Raw genomic sequence first — 21,896 nt, 5'->3', positions numbered from 1 at the left:
TAAAACTCTTCTAAAAGTCTTATTTGGTATATAATCTGCCATTGTGCAACTACAAATCCATTGCAATACACGCATTTACGTCATCCCCAACCTACGTTCTTCGACTTTCCTCAATGACCAATACTCAAAATCATATAGCAATATCGGTCTAACTGTCAATCTATAAAATTTACCCTTCAACTTCAAAGGTACACTCTTATCACATAACCCTCCAATAGTGCCCCTTCATCTAACCCGACCTGCCTTAATGCGATGCGTAACATCAACAAGAATATCACAATTGCTCTTTATGATAGAGCCTATGTACTTTAAACTATCATTTTATGGAACACGGTCATCAACAATGCAAACAGCAACATCCTCCTCTTGATTCTCCTCGCTGAAATTAGCCCAAGGGTACTCAGTCTTCGAATTATCAGTTTATGCACGCCACCGTTCTAAGTTTGTATTAACATCAGCCCTAAATTCCACGATTAACACAATATCGTCAGCAAATAACATACACCAAGGAACATGAGCTTGAATGGCACGAGTAATTACATCCAAAATAACAATAAAATCAAGGGGATTAATACTAAGCTTTGATAAAGGCCCACCTCAACTGAACAATACTGAGCATATCCTAATGGTGTCTGAACACATGTCCTTACCGTTGAATACATATCCTAAATAATACCTATATACCTAGAAGGAACCCCCTGAGCCTCTAAAGTTCTCCAAATTACTGCACGTGGTACACTATAATAAGCCTTTTTAAGAGCTATAAACACCGCATGGAGATCCTTACGACGCTCTCGAAATTTCTCCGAGAGGCAATGAACAAGATAAATTGCCTCAATCGTTGACCTTCCAGGAATAAAACCAAACTAATTACTTGAAATATCAATGATTGTTCTAAACCTGCACTCAATAATTTGTTCCCAGAGTTTCATTAAATGACTAAGCAACTTAATATCACGATAATTATTATAACTTTGGGCAATACCTTTATTCTTATAGATAGGTACAACAACATTAGTTGCCACTCATTGGGCACCTTGGTTGTTCGAAGTATAATTGTTAGGAATATGTTGTAGTCTTGATGATAATTTATCAAAACACCTTAAGTAAAATTGGTAAGTGTTTTTATAGTCTTCAACGGATAACCACAATTAGTTTATCCGTTAAAGGAGTAGCTTATGTTAATAAGTATGTAGCACATTCTGTACACTATAATAGCTTGGGAATTTGGTAGTTATTATAGTTTATAAGTAATGTTGACTACTGGAAAGATATACAAAATAGGTGGGCTAAGTATAAATATAAAATAACTTGTAATTTTGTATAAGTGAAAGAGTAACAACTGCTATGGAAATATCTTCAACTGCTAAACTACAAGTTTCAACGGATGACTCTACAAGCTTCACCGGATAACTCAATATGCCTTCAATGGATAAGCCAGTCAAGCCTTCAACGGATATCAAATAAAGTAGTCAACGGATGCTATCAAGAAAGCTTCAATGGATGACAGTAATATAGTGTCAATGGATAACATCTATGAAGTTTCAACAGATATTCAACAAGATAGCGGTTGATAGTGACTTAGCTGACAGAGTCACATGGGTTGATAGTGCACAAAAGGAATGTGGCATCCTGATTACAGGTTTTAGAAGAAAATGAAGCATTTCCATTTTCATGCAAAACAAGCTCGTTTAAAGATGTTGTATCCTACTTGGATTGCATTGGACAGAGAAATGAAGAAATATGTGATTGGACCTAACTAATAGGAATATTATTCTTGTCTTATTCCACATGTAAACTTGATGAATATATAAACCAAGTGTAGCAAGTATCTTAGAACTAACTAGAACAACAAGTAAAACAAGCAAGTTGTATCATTAGAAACACTCCCAAGTTCTAAGTTGTAAGATATACTTGTAATCATTTGTGTGTATTTTGCATCACATAGATTTCTTTAAATATACATCTCTGGTAGAAAGAGAAATCCACCATAAAGTTTTTAAACTTGTGTTTATTTACTCTGTATTAGTAGAATACTTGTAAAGATTTATTTGCATTCTTAAATATTCATAAACACAATTGTATATTTTACAAAGAGTTTTTCAGTAAAGAAAAAAAAATAGAATTCCCCATTCTATAATTTTGTTGTTGTATTGTTAGGGAATAACAATTGGTATCAGAGCTAGCACTAAACATATAAAGAGTTTAAAGATCAAAGCAATCAAACAACATGAGCAGGAAGGATGTTGGAGTGAAGATGCACCTTCATCTACTCTCTCAAGATGAAAGCTATGTCAACTGCATAGAGAATGGACCTCATGTTCCTTGCAAGGCTGCAACAGAAGCTGGTGAAGCTACTAGAAATGAGCAAACTGTTCCAGAGCCTAAATCAGAATGGACTGATGAAGACATTGAAGCAGCTCATAAAAATAAAAAGTCCATGAACATATTGTTCAATGGTCTTGATCAAGACATGTTTGACAATGTCATAAATTGCAAAACTACTAAGGATGTTTGGGACCAAGTTCAAGTGCTATTTGAGGGAACTGAGCAATTCAGAGAAAATAAGATGCAACTTCTCATACAATAATATGAACACTTCCATTTTGAAGATTGTTGGGTCCCAATGTGTTTGTAGAAGGGGGGTTGAATACAAACAGTACCGAATAATCGAATAAAATGCGGAATAAAAAATGTGAAACAAAATTCAAGTTAAATAAAAATATTATTAAACTTGAAATGTGTTACAACAACTGTATCGATTACAAGGTATTAATCTCAAATCAATTATCACAAATTTAGAATAAATTCGACATGAACTTTTTCTATTTTTGCAATAATTAGAATCAAATGCTAAACGCGATTTGAGATTAAGTTCTAGGGATTTTAATCCGCTAGATTGATACACAAGAACAAGATAAAGATTTCTAGTGGATTAGATTTAACATTACAATCTAGAAATTATGATCTTGATGTAAGCAGAGAAGAAAATAAAATGTTTCAGGAGGCGGCTGCTTTTGTTCTTGACTTGTGTGTTTTTGATTGAGATAAAAAAACAATTGCTGCTTCTCTGCTTCTATTTAAACAATCAGCTGAGTTAATTGAATTGGAATGACAATCCTTTAAGCTTGTATGACTTTCGGTAGGACAATTGAATGAACTAGCAAGACAATCTGAATGAACTAGCAAGACAATCAGAATGAACTAGCAAGACAATCTGAATGAACTAGCAAGACAATCAGAATGAACTAGCAAGACAATCACCCTCCTAGAGTGACTTTCGGTGTAACAATTGAATTTGGCCTAGCATGACAATCGGTATGACAATCCTGATTGTCATGCTAGTTCATTTTCAATTGTTTTGCTGATTTAAAGCTTAAATTTAATCCAATTAAACTTCTGAAAATTCCTAAAATTCCTAGAATTAATTCAGAATTAATTAATCAATTAATTCAATTAATAAATAAATTATTCTTCGCAGATATAATTTATTTTCTTAATTAAATTAGATGACTCAATTAATTAATAGAGAATTAATTCTAGTCTTGAGCAGCAACCATTCTTCTGCAAATCTTCTGAAAATCACTGAAAATTATGAATCAATTCCACCACTTCAACGTTGACACTCGATGTACTGTCTGGTTCATGAGTGACTAACTTCCGTGACGTTTCTTCATGTCTTGACTCTGACACTTTGATTTTCTTCAGATTAAATCCTTGTAATTTAATGATACCCTGACGAGATCTCTGTCACTTGATTAAATCCACGATCTTGATTTATATCACTGAGGCATGATCAACTTCTTGAACTTCTTCCAGTGAATTAACTCCTCAAGTCTGTAGATGAACCTTGTTTCTGAATCCTTTGACAGATATTACTTTGCGAGATCTCTCTGACGGTCGATCCACTATTTACTTATTACATTCTTATTTGAGTTGAGTTGAATCCTCGAATATACAAATAGGTCTATGACATATGACTTACAATCTCCCCCTATTTGTTTGTTAGACAATAACACACAAATACCTAGAGGATAACTCAACTAACAAATAAGAAAAAGATATAAACATACATGCAAAGTAAATAGCAGAAAAGTTCTGGATGAGATTTAACATTTTCCAGATTCCAAGTAGATGTTCCTCTAGACTGAACATATCTTCAAGTAGTTCCATCTTCATTTGTACAACCACATTTCCTGTTGAGAAGCCCATATCTCTTGCTTCTCCCCCTATGAGAATCAACTGATTAAAGAAGATCACCTTCGTTTTACCACCTCTCCCGTACAATAGGATCCGCAGATAAAAACCAATGGTTCTCCTCTAACAGCTTCTTCCCTTATCAGAAAATCACCTTGTGTTTACCACCTCTCCCGTACAATAGGATCCGTAGTTAAAAACAACAATGGTGTGGTGTAGTGTACATTTTTAGGATCTTTTTCTTCCTCCCTGCTATTTCTCCCCCTTAGTTGAGGAATCCTCCAAACTATTACTTAAGCTTTTATCTCCCCCTTAAAGAAGGAATGTATGCCGTCGTCTGAAGGAGTTCTCATATTTCACTTGGTTGGAAAAGAAATAACAAGTAGTTTCTTTTTCTTCCTCACTGTGAGTGTGTGATTGTGTTTTAGTGTACCTCACATGTGTTTCACTCTTCTCTCCACTCGTGTTTACACTCATTCTCACAAGTGTATCACTCCACTCATAGCTCCAAAAATCAGCTGTACCTGCAAGGAAAATCACCTTAGCCATCCTTAAGGAGGTCACAGGTGGTGCAATGGGAGTTCACAAATCCCCATCCTTGTTAAACTCGTCAGATGAATCTGAGTCATAATTTACAAGTTGCTAGTTTCCCTTTTAGGGTTCCAGATTTGAATTCTGGGAAGGTAAACAATGATCCAACGAATTTAGCATAAAGATCAAAGTTCCCTTCTAATGTCTGTGAAGACATTTCCTTGTGACTTATCAGGTAATATCTGAATCATTGTCAACAAGTTACCGATCTGCACCTATGTCAGATCCACTATCCGTAGATGCATCCAGGGGATTTAAGCCTGGGGAGGTAGACACTGACCACTGACATATGGCTTTTGGATCAGTATCCTCTCCTAACACCTGTAAAGGCAATTGGTCCACTAACGAACCTTGAACAATCGAATCTGACCTTAAAATGGTCGAAACTCTTGTTTCCGTCAACTCATCCTTTGTGTGTGTAACCTCTCCTTGTGCATCAAGAATTGATTATGTTTGAAGTGGTGACACTACATCGGATACCTTGGCCGACAGGCAAAATTCAATAGACGCACCCTGTTGAGAGAATGAATCTAGTAACTGTTTTTGTACCTTTTCAGCCATTACATCTTTTTGAGAAGATGTATGGGGGCTAGCAGTTGTCTCGGTTTAAATACTACTCATCTATGTAGGAGACAGAGCTACTGGGTTGACTACAGAACCTTCCTTATGTGGTGCACTAGGCACTATCTCCCTCACGCTCATTCATACTACATTTAGTGGTAAGAGAGTGTTGGTTGGTTCTGTTTTTGTGTTTGTCTTTACAGTCTGGGATAGACGTTGTGGGTTTTCAACCTCATGACTGTCAATGAAAGAAAGTCATTGGAGACTGAACCTGTATCACAAAATATATGGTAATAGAGAGAAAATGATTTACAATAGTGATTTCAAAAGATTTTACATGACATAAGAAATCACTAATGTAGAAAGAAGTTTGATTTTGTTTTTCAATATGAATGAGTTTTTGATAAAACATTGATCACTTAGGGTAAAGTCTAAGTAATTCTCATTCATATCAAAAGCTTACAAATATCTGCAACATAATGTTAACAACATATCATTGATCGATACTTGTCAAGTACTTTAGATACTAATTGTTATGTTGCATAACCAATATACCACTGCACATATAAAACAATATGATTGTGCTTAGTGATAAGATAGTTATTAATATGACGACTCTACTTATTCATATAAAATTATAACTTCTGTTAGAGTGCCATACCATGTCCTTGACGATTGCTTGAGCAGTATACTAGTTCATACCAACCTGAAGTGAGATTGTGAAGAAGAGATTGCATAGTCCAACAGATCTGCAAATGCAAAGTCCATGAACTGTGGTGCATTGACTTCCTCTTTTGACTCACCAATCAGGAGTACACTTGTACACATCTTACTAGAGTACAATTCCAAGTGTAATGTGCAGCAGGTGTCTGATATGTCGTAATATTCTCAAGTCTCGTCACTGGTGCTATATGTTAGATGATGCTTCCTGATAATAACCTAGCACAATATACAAAATTATAATGATAACATTCCCAGCTTGCAAACAGCCATATCCCTCAGATAAACCTTTGCTGTTATCTCCAAAGGTAACCATGGGGCCAGCTTTCTCAACCACATTTGATAGCAGGGCTCTATCTCCGGTCATATGTCTTGATGATCCACTGTCAAGAATCCACACTACCGGTTACACCTGTTTAATGCCCTGCACTACAAATGGATTAGACCTTCTTCGGAACCCAAACTTGGTTGGGCCCGGCATACTTGTAGAACTGACCTTTGTCAGACAAAACAACATTTTTAATTTTAACGATCTCAACATCCTCAATGACTGAACATTTGACCTTGTAAATAGCCTTAACAAATTTCTGTTTAAGCTTAGGCACAAATGTCTCCTTTCTAGCCTTAGAAGGACTAGCAGTCTTAGACCTATCATGCTTCTTGTTATTCACATGCTGACGAGGAGTAGTCTTATCATTAGACACATGCTTACCATTAAAATAAGCATACATCATATTAAAAGCACAAGACATACAATTAGCAACACCACATGCTTTATGAGAGTGATTAACAGCAGGTAATTTATGCATGGTAGACATGGCATTATTGTTATCCAACTCATGTGTGTCTGAGTTAGTCTTAGTTGCTTTCACAACTTTGACTGGAACTTTCGACTCACTTGACTTGGAAACAATCTTCTCATAAGCATGATCCTCAGCACGTATTTCTTCTTGAATAACAGAAGAGGTCGCATCAAATGGTTCAGCAATTGATGCTTTATAGAGGGGTTCATCAACACCCTTAAGCACATGTGGTACTTCCCTCCCTTTAGCACATACATGAGGAGGGGAGTTTATGCCTAATTCTCCAATAGCAGCATTGTAATCATAACCTATTCCAGATGTTTGATTAACAGCTTGCTTACTGTAGAACTCTTTAGCCTTCGAACAAGAATTGAAGTAGGCTCTAACCTTAGTCTCAAGACCGGTGATCTTGTCTTTGAGAATAGTTTCGAGTTTTCTATAACAGTCAACTCTATTCTCTAGAAAAGATACCTGTTCTTTTAATTTGTCTTGATTAATGTGCACAAGTCTTAATTCATTGACCTCTTTCTCAAGGTCTGTGATCTGTAAACTTAACAGTTCATTATCACGACGTGCACAATCTAAGTTACCTCTTAGATGATAAACCATTTCAGCATCAGAAAGTTTTACCTCTATTCTTGACGATGAAGCTTTTCCATCAATAGCCATAAGAGCAAGATTTCCTTCATCTTCATCTTCACTGTCAGTATCATCCCAGCTTCTTCCCTTTGCCAGATAAGCCCTTTCAGAGTTCTTTCTTACTTGCTTTGGCTTTCTACATTCTGTGGCAAAGTGTCCCAACTCATTGCAGTTATAGCATCTAATGGTGCTCCGATCAACCATCCCTGTTTTGTATCCACCACTGCTGGTGTTAGAGGATGAAGATCCACCTTTCTGGAATTTGTTGTAGTTGGACTTGTACTTCAGCTTGGGATTCCTCTTGAATCTGACATGGGAGAATCTCTTGACAATTTGGGCCATTGACTCGTCTTCCAATTGCTCCAGCTCTTCCAAGGAATAAAAATCATCACTTGATTGATTTGTAGTAGGAGGATCATATTCTGCTACTAACTCATTTTCCTCACCCTTGGAAAACTGTACCATTCTCTCCGACTGTTGAGATTGCTGTTGTTGTTGACCTTCAGCTACAAGTGCAGTAGATGTGCTGACCATTCTATCCTTCCCGTAGACTTCCTTCTGTTGAATCTGCTCCAACTCATAGGTTTTTAACACTCCATAGAGCCTGTCCAAAGAAATCTCACTCAGATTTCTAGCTTCTCTAATGGCAGTGATTCTATGTTCAAGATGAGCTGGCAGTGTTAAAAGGAACTTTTTGTTGACCTCCCTGATTGAATAAAACTTTCCATTGATGTTCAGGTTGTTGATCAACGCATTGTACCTCTCAAACACTTCAGTAATTCCTTCTCCTGGATTTGATTTGAAATGTTCATATTCAGAGGTTAGGATTTCCAACTTGTTCTCCCTAACTTCCTCTGTGCCTTCATTAATTACCTCAATAGTTTCCCACATGTGTTTAGCATTTTTACAGTTCATCACATGTCTGTTCATTAGGGGATCAAGGGAATCAATTAATATTAATTGAAGGCTGGCATCCAAGGAGAATTCTTCCTTCTCAGCAGGAGTAAAATCTTCAGGATCTTTTGGATAGGTTCTAGCTTCAGTAGTCACCACACCATTTATTATTACCTCCGGTTCAATAACCATCGGAGTTTTTATGCCCTTCTTTAACAAGTTTGAATATTTGGGATTAGCAACTTGTAAAAATAAGAGCATCTTCTTCTTCCACATAATATAATTCTCATTATCAAATTGTGGAATTTTAACGGTTCCAACTTTATGTGAAGTCATTATGAATTTTTGAACAAATAAAAATTCAAGGAGTTGAAAAATCACAAAAGTCTAGGATCTTGATTTGTTCGTTAATCAGAAGGCTCTGATACCAATTGTTGGGTCCCAATGTGTTTGTAGAAGGGGGGTTGAATACAAACAGTACCGAATAATCGAATAAAATGCGGAATAAAAAATGTGAAACAAAATTCAAGTTAAATAAAAATATTATTAAACTTGAAATGTGTTACAACAACTGTATCGATTACAAGGTATTAATCTCAAATCAATTATCACAAATTTAGAATAAATTCGACATGAACTTTTTCTATTTTTGCAATAATTAGAATCAAATGCTAAACGCGATTTGAGATTAAGTTCTAGGGATTTTAATCCGCTAGATTGATACACAAGAACAAGATAAAGATTTCTAGTGGATTAGATTTAACATTACAATCTAGAAATTATGATCTTGATGTAAGCAGAGAAGAAAATAAAATGTTTCAGGAGGCGGCTGCTTTTGTTCTTGACTTGTGTGTTTTTGATTGAGATAAAAAAACAATTGCTGCTTCTCTGCTTCTATTTAAACAATCAGCTGAGTTAATTGAATTGGAATGACAATCCTTTAAGCTTGTATGACTTTCGGTAGGACAATTGAATGAACTAGCAAGACAATCTGAATGAACTAGCAAGACAATCAGAATGAACTAGCAAGACAATCTGAATGAACTAGCAAGACAATCAGAATGAACTAGCAAGACAATCACCCTCCTAGAGTGACTTTCGGTGTAACAATTGAATTTGGCCTAGCATGACAATCGGTATGACAATCCTGATTGTCATGCTAGTTCATTTTCAATTGTTTTGCTGATTTAAAGCTTAAATTTAATCCAATTAAACTTCTGAAAATTCCTAAAATTCCTAGAATTAATTCAGAATTAATTAATCAATTAATTCAATTAATAAATAAATTATTCTTCGCAGATATAATTTATTTTCTTAATTAAATTAGATGACTCAATTAATTAATAGAGAATTAATTCTAGTCTTGAGCAGCAACCATTCTTCTGCAAATCTTCTGAAAATCACTGAAAATTATGAATCAATTCCACCACTTCAACGTTGACACTCGATGTACTGTCTGGTTCATGAGTGACTAACTTCCGTGACGTTTCTTCATGTCTTGACTCTGACACTTTGATTTTCTTCAGATTAAATCCTTGTAATTTAATGATACCCTGACGAGATCTCTGTCACTTGATTAAATCCACGATCTTGATTTATATCACTGAGGCATGATCAACTTCTTGAACTTCTTCCAGTGAATTAACTCCTCAAGTCTGTAGATGAACCTTGTTTCTGAATCCTTTGACAGATATTACTTTGCGAGATCTCTCTGACGGTCGATCCACTATTTACTTATTACATTCTTATTTGAGTTGAGTTGAATCCTCGAATATACAAATAGGTCTATGACATATGACTTACAAAGATGGTGAGTCCTTGAATGATACTTTCAGTAGATTTCAAAAGTTATTTGTAACACCCCTAAATCCGGGGTCGGGGATCCGGGTTGTCACGAGTTCCATTTCCCTTAATAACACCCAATCTTAATAAATAATCAACTACTCTGTACTGTGACCCCACAATAAACACACACACCACAAGTTATAGTCTCAGAGATGAATATCCAAAAATAATCACAAGTCATTTTATTTCACAATTATCTGCCAATACACCTTAAAAGGTTTTCTGAATAAATTTACATTTTCTTTGCCATTATTACAATTCATAAATATACATAAATCTGGTACATCAAAAGTTGAAAGCCTAGCCTATTGGTAGCTCCTACCTCAGCTATAGCGACATCAACGCCTATAGGAAATTGCGGAACGTTTCCTATCCGCTCGTGAATCGGGAGCTTGGTCATGTTCATCTTGTCTATCTGATGTTGTGTGATTAAAGAAAAAAGCAAGGGTGAGCAGCAAGCCCACCAAAATAATATGTATAATGATTAACAATATATGAGCCTTCTCATAGTACTCATGAAAGTCTTGGTCAAAAGAAATGAACCAAGTTGATATCTTAATACGATGAAGTCGCAAAATATTCAGTATATATATATATACATATATACTTTTCAAAATATTTGAAGTCCTCTTCCATGCATAATACACACAGAGTTCCAGTGTATAACTGTATAAAAATATCGTTGCAAGGTGATCTCATATATCTAACCTTGTCTCAACGTTTTTCTGAAAATCTTTGTCATGCATAAGATAATCATTTACTATATATAAGTTTAAAAGATGAAGTTACAAGATACTCCAATATACTTATATCTTTTCCAAATACTACTTGAATTACCACCGTTCAAGTTATAATTAGTTTCAAAAGTTCATCACACTGATGAGACTACAAGATAAGACTTGAATAGATTCAATCTTTGAAATATTTTGAAGGAAATGAAGTTATGATATACTTCATTAAGTCCCGATATATATATACACCTATATATATACATATGTTTCCTGAAAACCTCTGTCATGTAAAGTATGAATAGAATTGCAATATCCAATAAATTTGGAAAGGAAAGAATTTTGGCATAAACCTGATATCTTGCTGATCAGGCAAAGATACCAATAGGTAACCTTTTCTACTAGTAGATGGACGAATTCCCCACTGGTCAACAACCTAGTCGCAATAGGACCTTATGCTGGACTGCCACTCAGCCACTTATGCATTTGATGGACTCCCACTGAGCCACTTACACTATCATGGACGCCCACTGAGCCCATGTTGCTTATGCCGACTCGATAGATGGACTTACTTCCCGAACGTTGGGTAAGTAATCAATTCATTTACCAAAACTGCAACCTTGTTGCGAATATAAAATACACCATAGAGCCGGATCCCTCAGGTTTTGAGCGAGTATTTAAATCCCCTTTTTAAAAGGAAGATCTTAAATATAAAAATGAGTTTTGGGATCCGCTCTAACTTTTAAAAAATCATTTTGAAGACTGAAAAACACTTTAAAGAGTGTTTGGAGTAATGCTGATTTAATGAAGTAAATCAGTCCCAATATATTTAGAAAATCTTTGAATATTATTATTTAAATAATATTCCCATAAAGAATAATCTTTATACAAATAATTGAAGTAGAAGTTATAAGACTTATACTTGAAATGAGTATTAAATAACCAAAGATATACTTATACGAAAGTAATATCTTTATTTGAATATCAAAAGTAAGTTTGATTATCGAACATTATTCTTAAATAAAATAAAGAATATTAATAAATAATAAGCGGAGTCATAATACCTCGAATGAATATTATAAATAATATTCATTAAATAAAATAAAGGAGTCATACATCCTCAAATGAATATCCAAGTAATATTCAATAAATAATATAAAGGAGTCATAAGTCCTCGAATGAATATTCAAGATAATATTCATTAATAAAATAAAGTTATCGAATAAACCTTATTCGATTAATAGTTTTGAAAACTATTACCATATATATATATAAAATATATATATATATCTATATATATACACCAAATCTACTCGGGATCCTCGACTCCCGGTTTTAGAAAATATTTTCACCTTTGGATCCCTATACTAAAGGTATATGCAAATTACCGCTATTCTCTAGCATAGGTATTATCAACTGAACCAACAGATATATATGGCAAGAATACGAAACAGGCATGCATATGTACCATATCACATGCTACAATATATCACAAGAATTTGCTAATATAACCATCATGCATCTATTACAAGATAATGCATATACAAGTGTATACATCACAACAACAGTATAACGGGTAGAAAACTTGCCTGAGCGACTGGGGGTTACGAATGGCTCGGGACGAGTCTGGTAACCTATAAGCAACAAGTAAGTTGGAATTAAACCAAAGTCACTTGTAAATCTATACTCTAACCAACTCAGACTCTAACGCTCGTTTTGCGCTTACTGATTCTCTTAAGTCACTCGAGTACCCTCGGCTCCACCATTTTTAATAATTTAACCATTACGAGTTTTAAGGCGATTCCTTCGCGAGCGTCTTACCAACTGCCTAACATACTTAACATAATTGTTTCATACATTAATTAACCCTTTAAGGTCTTTAACCTATGTTTCAAAGTAAGGCGAGGGGTAAGGGTTCGTTCACGAAATGTCGTTACTTAAAACGGCCGTTTCTCCTAAACCGTTCATCGGAATCAAATGAACTACATATCAAAACGAAGCTCGTAACATGAACTATCTAAACATGGCAATGGTCAAAACCTAGCAGGGAGTTCTCGGGTCCAAATGTTATGAACAAAAGCAGTCTAAAGTAAATCGGACATTACGACGGCTATGTTTACGCGATTTCCCAAATTTAAACCAACTCAAAACAACCACAATTCAACCCCAATTCACAACCCAATCCAAACTCCATCCAAAATACATTACAAAAGCCCCAAACCAACTCATTATAATCCATTTACTTACTCCTAAAACTTGAATTTAAACTATAATACATTCTTTAACCAAATCTTAAGATTTCAACAAATCAATCACCACCATTCCAACCCAAACTCTTAAACAAACAAGTTTCAAGCTACTCTTTACCCTCACAACCATAATCAACCTAATATACAAATTAAATCTAGGGTTTGGAGTTTATACCTTCCTTGGAGAGTGGAGAATCAAGAGAATGGCTTGGAATCACCCTTAAAGTCCTTATCCAAGCTTAATCTAAACAAAACTTCAAGAACACAAATTTTAGTTCTTGAAAAACACTATTCACCATCTTCTTCCATGATTTATAGAAAAAGATTGGCTTGGAATTATAAGCTTAAACTTATAGGAAGTATGTAACTATCCATGGGGAAGCTTAGATAAATACCTTGCTAAATAGTAAGTGGTGAGCTTGGATCTTCATTTTTTAAGAAAAGAAGCCGAGAGCTTCATGAAGAAATGGAGGAGTTTTTGTGTTTTGTTTGGTGAAAAATGAAATGTTTGCTTGGTTGGTTGAATTTTGAGTTGTTTTAGGTTAATTACTTAATTAACCTTGATTTTGTGTGGTTATAATTCAACCACACTTCCTTCCCTTCTATGTCATGCTTATGTCATCATGTGGTGTCATCCTTCCCTCTTTGTCCTCTTCCCATTGGTTGGATGACATCATCCCCTCTAATCTCTTTGATTAACTTCCTAATTGTTTGCCTAATGACCGCTGATCTGTTATACGGTTCGCTTAACTTTCGTTTTCGTTTATCGTTTGAGGGATCATACCCGGGATCTTATTACTTAGGTTCCCTTAACCTTTCTCAATATATTATATTCCTTTTATGATCCTCTCTTATAATCCTTTAATTTAAATCCTTCTTATCTTGTTACCTTATACTCAATTCTTTTTGTATCTAGTGGATTTCCGGGAAAAGTCAAAGTATTCGGAATTGGATTCTGACGATCTTTACATACACTTATATACCATATAGAGTATTAATAAAATCTCAGAATATCCATAACAGAATCCCTACATAGTGGGGCATGAAAAGTTTTCTCATTCAGCAAAAACACTATTCATAAGGGTTTCAAAAATTTCCAAAAATTGGGGTTATTACAGTCTCCCCTCCTTAAAAGGATTCCGTCCCGGAATCAGATAGAAAATGAATAGGGATACTCTCTTAGCATTGCACTTTCTAACTCTCGAGTAAATTTTCCCACATTGTGGTCCCACCACCAAACTCTGCCTAGTTTGATAATCCTTCTCCTAAGCACTTGTTCCTTTTCACTCTATAACCCTTCCTGGTTGCTCCATATCGGTTACGTCGGGTTGCATGTCTATGCGCTCATATGCCCCTATTTATCTGGCATCTGAATTACACTTCCTTAACATTGATACGTGAAACACGTTATGAACTTGCTACAGGTTCGGGGGTAGGGCTAGCTCATATGCTAACTTCCCAATACTTCTTAATACATCCAAGGGTCCAACAATTCGTCGGCTTAGCTTTCCTTTCTTTTTGAACCTCATCAATCCTTTCCAAGGGATATCTATAACATTACTAGGTCCCCTATTTCATATTCTTTGTCCTTTTGAGTCAAATCAGCATACCTCTTATGTCCATCTTGGGTTACTACCAGCCGTCCTCTGATTAGATCTATCATATCCTTGGTCCTTTGGACCACTGCTGGTCCGAGCATCTTGCGCTCTACAACTTCATCCTAACATAAGGGAGATCGACATTGTCTTCCCTCAAGGATCTCCTAAGGCGATATCTCAATACTGACATATGATCTATTGTCGTAAGATAACTTAATCCGCGTTAAGTGATCATTCCAAATTCTTTCAAGTCTATTGCACAGACTTTCATTATAGCTTTTAACATTAGAGCTTTTGCTTCTCAATACCCATTCCTTTCCAGTTCGTAATCGCTACTACCTTCTGTTCCTAATATTATACTAGTTATACTTTTGCTCGTTAGCATTCTATAACCTTTTAATAACCACGTCAACCTTAGTATCACGAATGTGCTTCCATTCTGACTTCCACCATAACTTTAGTATTCCTTTCTTAGCTGTTTCCATTTTTCAAGGTTTGATCAATCATATAGAAGTAAAAGAACTTATTGAGAGATCACTATGATCATGAACACTTGTTATATCGCATAGTTAGTACAGAAGGTGGCCAGCCTTTAGTACTTGACAAGCAATTAAACAATAGATGGTATCCCACTAGGCTTCTATCACACAGATAGATAGTCATTCGGCAATACCTCCCCTTCTGGAAGAGTTGTTCTTCTCAGTTTACATGAAATGAAAAGAAGAGAAAAGAACGAACTGAAGAGAATTGTGTATTCGTAAAAATTTTATTGCCATAAAATATCTGGCTTGGAATCTACCTCTGAACTATAGAGGTCTGTCATAGGAGAACAAAACATATATATTTATATCAACATCAAGTGTTATAGCATCGTATTTCACATGCCTAAATATTTTCGCTATTCCGTCCATCATTCTATGGACCCAGGCTCTTCCTCGAGCTTATACATAATCACCTTTGAAACTCCCTCGATATCGAAAATCGAATCTGGGATCTCATTCTAGACATCATCGTTACTAGAATTATATGCTTGCACCGCAACCTTCCTCGTATAATAATATGACTCTCTATTCATAAGAGGGAATAAATATTCAATAGGTAGATACTCTACTTAATTAGTCTATCAATGATAACTTATACACTACCACGACCCGATTAGTGGTACTCAATCTCAACATCCATTCCAATACAACTCTCATGGTTGTAATCAGCTCATTACTCGCAGAATCATTGCTGCCTTACTATGGTCCACCACTGACCTACTGTCATTATTCACTTTCCATGAAGTCTTAATAGCTAACCATACGGAGTCCATACATCTCATATCTAATTCTTCAAAGAAGGTAACATAATCACCATTCATGATTCATGAAGAACACTCCTGATCCTGCCATACATACATGACATGAAGCAGATAAAATTGCAGAAGAGTTTCAATCAAAGCAACGATAGCAGGTTAATACCATTCTTAATCATATGCCTTCGATAGAAGACTTAACTCAAAGGTTCGTTTAGTCCTTTTGAAACATGGTCCAGGCTCATTCTCAAGATAGTACCTTCTAAGATAGATAGCCCGCTCATGGCGATTACACAAATTAAACCTTTACCAAACTACTATTACGGTTGGGTATTGCACAGTCATCAGAAGGAATGTCAATCTTCCAAACCATAATACAACCTTCACAGCTTTAACCATCATCACTGTATTCCTTTGGCCTATAATTATCCTCTTACCTTTAAAGTGTCGGCCACCTCTTTGGCCTTTCCTGATAGTAAAATTTCCTTACAGTCAATGTCATTTTAACCACCTCCAAATAAATTTTCTACCTCATTTCAATCACAGCTTATGTGAAGATGTTTTCCTTAAAATCTGATGAGTAAAAAAAAATATCACCATTTTTCCATAAGTTATTACCTCAGTCTTTAGAGATTAATCACTGTCGCGACTGACTCTCGATCGTACTTAGATCATCTTTTGTCTTAGGTCCTAATTGCCCTGAACAATTTCGACCTTTACTGGTTCGATCCATACTTTCTCGTGGTTTAACACGTGCCCCACTTGGCATTATTATAATTACGTCATATTTCCTTTATTAACATTTTTATTCTTGAGAATTTCGAATATTTCCTTTCTCCTTGTAAAACTTCTAAGGTTATCCTTGAATCATTCCTCCTGTATTCCCTAGATACAGGGCATATCAAGATACCATTTATTAATACCAGAATCATTGTCTATATACTTCTGAAAAATTCTCCACTGATTCTTAAAGGTTGTTATTACCTTAATCCTTTCCAATTCATACTGTCAAAACTCATACTATCCCTATTAAGGGTGAAATGCCAACCTTTATGCATTCCCCTAGGATTCATTTTAAGTTACCGATGTTCTATCCTTAATTCCACCTTTAAAAAGGTACATGCATCCTTCCATACATAAATCAAGTCATATATCCCTGATAAGGGGGTCTTATTCAATCATTCCCACCTCGATAGTATATTTCTAATTTCACAATAACATCTGTATTAAAAAGGGGGTCAATCAATATGGCCTCCAAAAGATAACAACGGTTATCCGCTTGTCTTGCCTAGTTTGGTAACGATAACAAGGATGTTCTGGAAGATATTGGTCGTGTTCAACGTGAACCTCTTCTTAATAATTCCTTATTTACTTTTGTTGTTTATCTCAACAGTCACCTCAATGTTGGGATATCTTTCATATCCGGCGTCTCCCTTTCTGGGTATCGAGCCACCAATCTTACACTTCACATTCTTGAGGGTCACTTCCTTCATCCAATTTTCCTAATTTCTTACTTCCTTGTCTCCTCAGTCTATCCGCGTCTCATTATTTATCCTTCGAATTATCTCAAGGTTTCCTCGAATCCTCCCAACTTACAGGGGATAAAATATATGTATCTCTTATGCCTTCAACCATCAATTTTAACTCATGGTGAATCACCCTCATCCTGACGATTACATACTTTTCTATTTCTATTGCTACGAGTCTTTAGGGTTTCCTCATACCCAATTCCTTTATCATTCCTCAAACTCTATTGCCTTTATATTCCTTTCCACTTCAGTTTCTTTTTTTTTTCTTTCTCTTATCATTATTTCATGAACCAACACAACATAAGCATTGATTTCAAACATCCCGTCATTCTGGATTCGTGTCCTTAGAACGAATCTTGACAACTTTTACCACTTAGCTTCATATTTCATCATACTCGGCCGCCTTTGTTCTGGCTCTAAAGCTTTTACACTCTCTCCATAACCTTGGGAATTACTTTCCCGAAAACAATTGGCTGAACTTTAATCAGTTTATTATAATCTCTTGCTCCGTGCCTTCCTTGGCCTTTCACCAGCGGGTGGTCTCTCTCTTAGGAGGGTAAGTGACAAAAACACTCTTTTGTGATTCGTCAATCATTTAGAATCTCAAATGATTCCTATATTTCCTTTAGCCAGGCTCTTGCCTCGACCGGGTCAGCTTGTTCCTTAGAACTCGGAGAGCTTAGCGACTTAAAGGTCCTGAAAGAATTTCTCACCGCATTGTTTCCTCAGGGTGGTGGTTGGGGATAATAGTCTAAGTTCTGTCTAGACAGGTCCATAAATTTCCGTATAGAAGTACCGTCTCGGGTCTCCTTTCCTTACTCGACTTTCTGTTTCCTTAGTATGAAATGTTTCAACCTTCTCCCATAATCGGGGTTATCTTATACATTAAAAACCTTGTTTTCCACTATATTATGTTATGGGTTCTTTCGATCTTGATGGCGACCTCCCTGACTATCACGTTCAGGGTTTGCTCTAAATCTTATTCCTCAAACTAGCTTTCATCTAAGATCTCATCTTTAAGCTCTTGAACATTTGGAACTCAAATTCTGTAGGAATACCTCATTATTCCCTTATCATTTTTCTCGATATTAATCTTTTATCTAATTGTTGGCTCTCTGCCTTCATTCATCACTTTTTCTGGCACAATATGTTCTTTTCCAAAAATTCGATCTGTATTGCAATCTCAAACAGCTTTTCGGTACCGGCTCCGGTTACCTTCACTTCTATTTCCATTTTCTCCAAATCTCTTATAAACTCTCCCAAAGACATTATTATCTTGAGTCTCTCCTTTTTTTACTAAGGGCATCAGCCACCACATTGGCTTTCCCTGAATGATAAAGAATCTCCCAATCATAATTCTTGATTAGCTCTAACCACCTCATTTGGCGCATGTTGAGCTCTTTCTGTGTGAAAATATACTAGAGTTCCTATGGTTTGTGTAAATCTTGCACTTCTCTCCGTACAAGTAGTGCCTCTAATCTTTAGGGCAAAACTATTGCCATGAGCCCAAGCTCATGGGTGGGGATATCGAATTTTATATTCCCTTAATTGTCTTGACGCGGACGCGATTATCTTGCTGTGCTGTATAAGAAGCACCCTAATTCCTTATGCGAAGCGTCACTTACAAATCACAAAATCTCTCTTTTTTTCCATCCGGCAACGCCAACATAGGGGCCGTCACCAACCTTTGCTTCAGTTCTTAAAAGCTGTTCTCACATTTCTCTGTCTATTCGAACTTCTCAGTCTTATGAGTAAGCCGCGTTAAAGGGGGCTACTATCTTTACAAACTTGAACGAACCTCCGGTAGTGACCGGCCAATCCTACCTCTGGTAGTTTCCCTAACCATGGTCATCAATTCCTCAATGGTCCTTTATTCATTCTTGTTAGGATCCTCCATGGGATCCTCCTCAGCAACTGTCCCTTCTAGGACAACATCCTCAACCGTTACATCCTCAATATCAACATCATCCGGTCCTGCGTTAGGACGCTCTATCGGATCCATAATCTGATCTCCAATAAGTAATAAAACATCATCGCGTTGTTGCTCCTCAACCTCAGGGTTCGGTGTCCCGCTACCATATACGCTAACGAACTACGCTTCTATCGCTACATTTATAAGGGTTCCCATAAGGGTTTTAGTTGTCGGTACTACGTTAGGTAGCCCGACTATGAACTTGGCAAGAGTTCTTATTATCTTAGTGAACTTATTATCTTAACGTCACATCATCTCTGAGGTTTATAACGCTTAGCTCTGATACCACTTCTGTAACACCCCCAAATCCGGGGTCAGGGATCTGGGTTGTCACGAGTTCCATTTCCCTCAATAACACCCAATCTTAATAAATAATCAACTACTCTGTACTGTGACCCCGCAATAAACACACACACCACAAGTTATAGTCTCAGAGATGAATATCCAAAAATAATCACAAGTCATTCTATTCCACAATTATCTGCCAATACACCTTAAAAGGTTTTCTGAATAAATTTACATTTTCTTTGTCATTATTACAATTCATAAATATACATAAATCTGGTACATCAAAAGTTGAAAGCCTAGCCTATTGGTAGCTCCTACCTCAGCTATAGCGACATCAACGCCTATAGGAAACTGCGAAACGTTTCCTATCCGCTCGTGAATCGGGAGCTTGGTCCTGTTCATCTTGTCTATCTGATGTTGTGTGATGAAAGAAGAAAACAAGGGTGAGCAACAAGCCCACCAAAATAATATGTATAATGATTAACAATATATGAGCCTTCTCATAGTACTCATGAAAGTCTTGGTCAAAAGAAATGAACCAAGTTGATATCTTAATGCGATGAAGTCGCAAAATATTCAGTATATATATATACATATATACTTTTCAAAATATTTGAAGTCCTCTTCCATGCATAATACACACAGAGTTCCAGTGTATAACTGTATAAAAATATCGTTGCAAGGTGATCTCATATATCTAACCTTGTCTCAACATTTTTCTGAAAATCTTTGTCATGCATAAGATAATCATTTACTAGATATAAGTTTAAAAGATGAAGTTACAAGATACTCCAATATACTTATATCTTTTCCAAATACTACTTGAACTACCACCGTTCAAGTTATAATTAGTTTCAAAAGTTCATCACACTGATGAGACTACAAGATAAGACTTGAATAGATTCAATCTTTGAAATATTTTGAAGGAAATGAAGTTATGATATACTTCATTAAGTCCCGATATATATATACACCTATATATATACATACGTTTCCTGAAAACCTCTGTCATGTAAAGTATGAACAAAATTGCAATATCCAATAAATTTGGAAAGGAAAGAATTTTGGCATAAACCTGATATATTGCTGATCAGGCAAAGATACCAATAAGTAACCTTTTCTACTAGTAGATGGACGAATTCCCCACTGGTCATCACCCTGGTCGCAATAGGACCTTATGCTGGACTGCCACTCAGCCACTTATGCATTTGATGGACTCTCACTGAGCCACTTACACTATCATGGATGCCCACTGAGCCCATGTTGCTTATGCCGACTCGATAGATGGACTTACTTCCTGAATGTTGGGTAAGTAATCAATTCATTTACCAAAACTGCAACCTTGTTGCGAATATAAAATACACCATAGAGCCGGAGCCCTCAGGTTTTGAGCGAGTATTTAGATCCCCTTTTTAAAAGGAAGATCTTAAATATAAAAATGAGTTTTGGGATCCGCTCTAACTTTTAAAAAATCATTTTGAAGACTCGAAAACACTTTAAAGAGTGTTTGGAGTAATGCTGATTTAATGAAGTAAATCAGTCCCAATATATTTAGAAAATCTCTGAATATTATTATTTAAATAATATTCCCATAAAGAATAATCTTTATACAAATAATTGAAGTAGAAGTTGTAAGACTTATACTTGAAATGAGTATTAAATAACCAAAGATATACTTATATGAAAGTAATATCTTTATTTGAATATCAAAAGTAAGTTTGATTATCGAACATTATTCTTAAATAAAATAAAGAATATTAATAAATAATAAGCGGAGTCATAATACCTCGAATGAATATTATAAATAATATTCATTAAATAAAATAAAGGAGTCATACATCCTTAAATGAATATCCAAGTAATATTCAATAAATAATATAAAGGAGTCATAAGTCCTCGAATGAATATTCAAGATAATATTCATTAATAAAATAAAGTTATCGAATAAACCTTATTCGATTAATAGTTTTGAAAACTATTACCAT

This window comes from Apium graveolens, chromosome 7 (assembly GCF_009905375.1).
Source record: "Apium graveolens cultivar Ventura chromosome 7, ASM990537v1, whole genome shotgun sequence".
NCBI lineage: Eukaryota > Viridiplantae > Streptophyta > Magnoliopsida > Apiales > Apiaceae > Apium > Apium graveolens.
The sequence above is the reverse complement of the archived record's forward strand: the minus strand, read 5'-3'. Positions refer to the sequence as shown.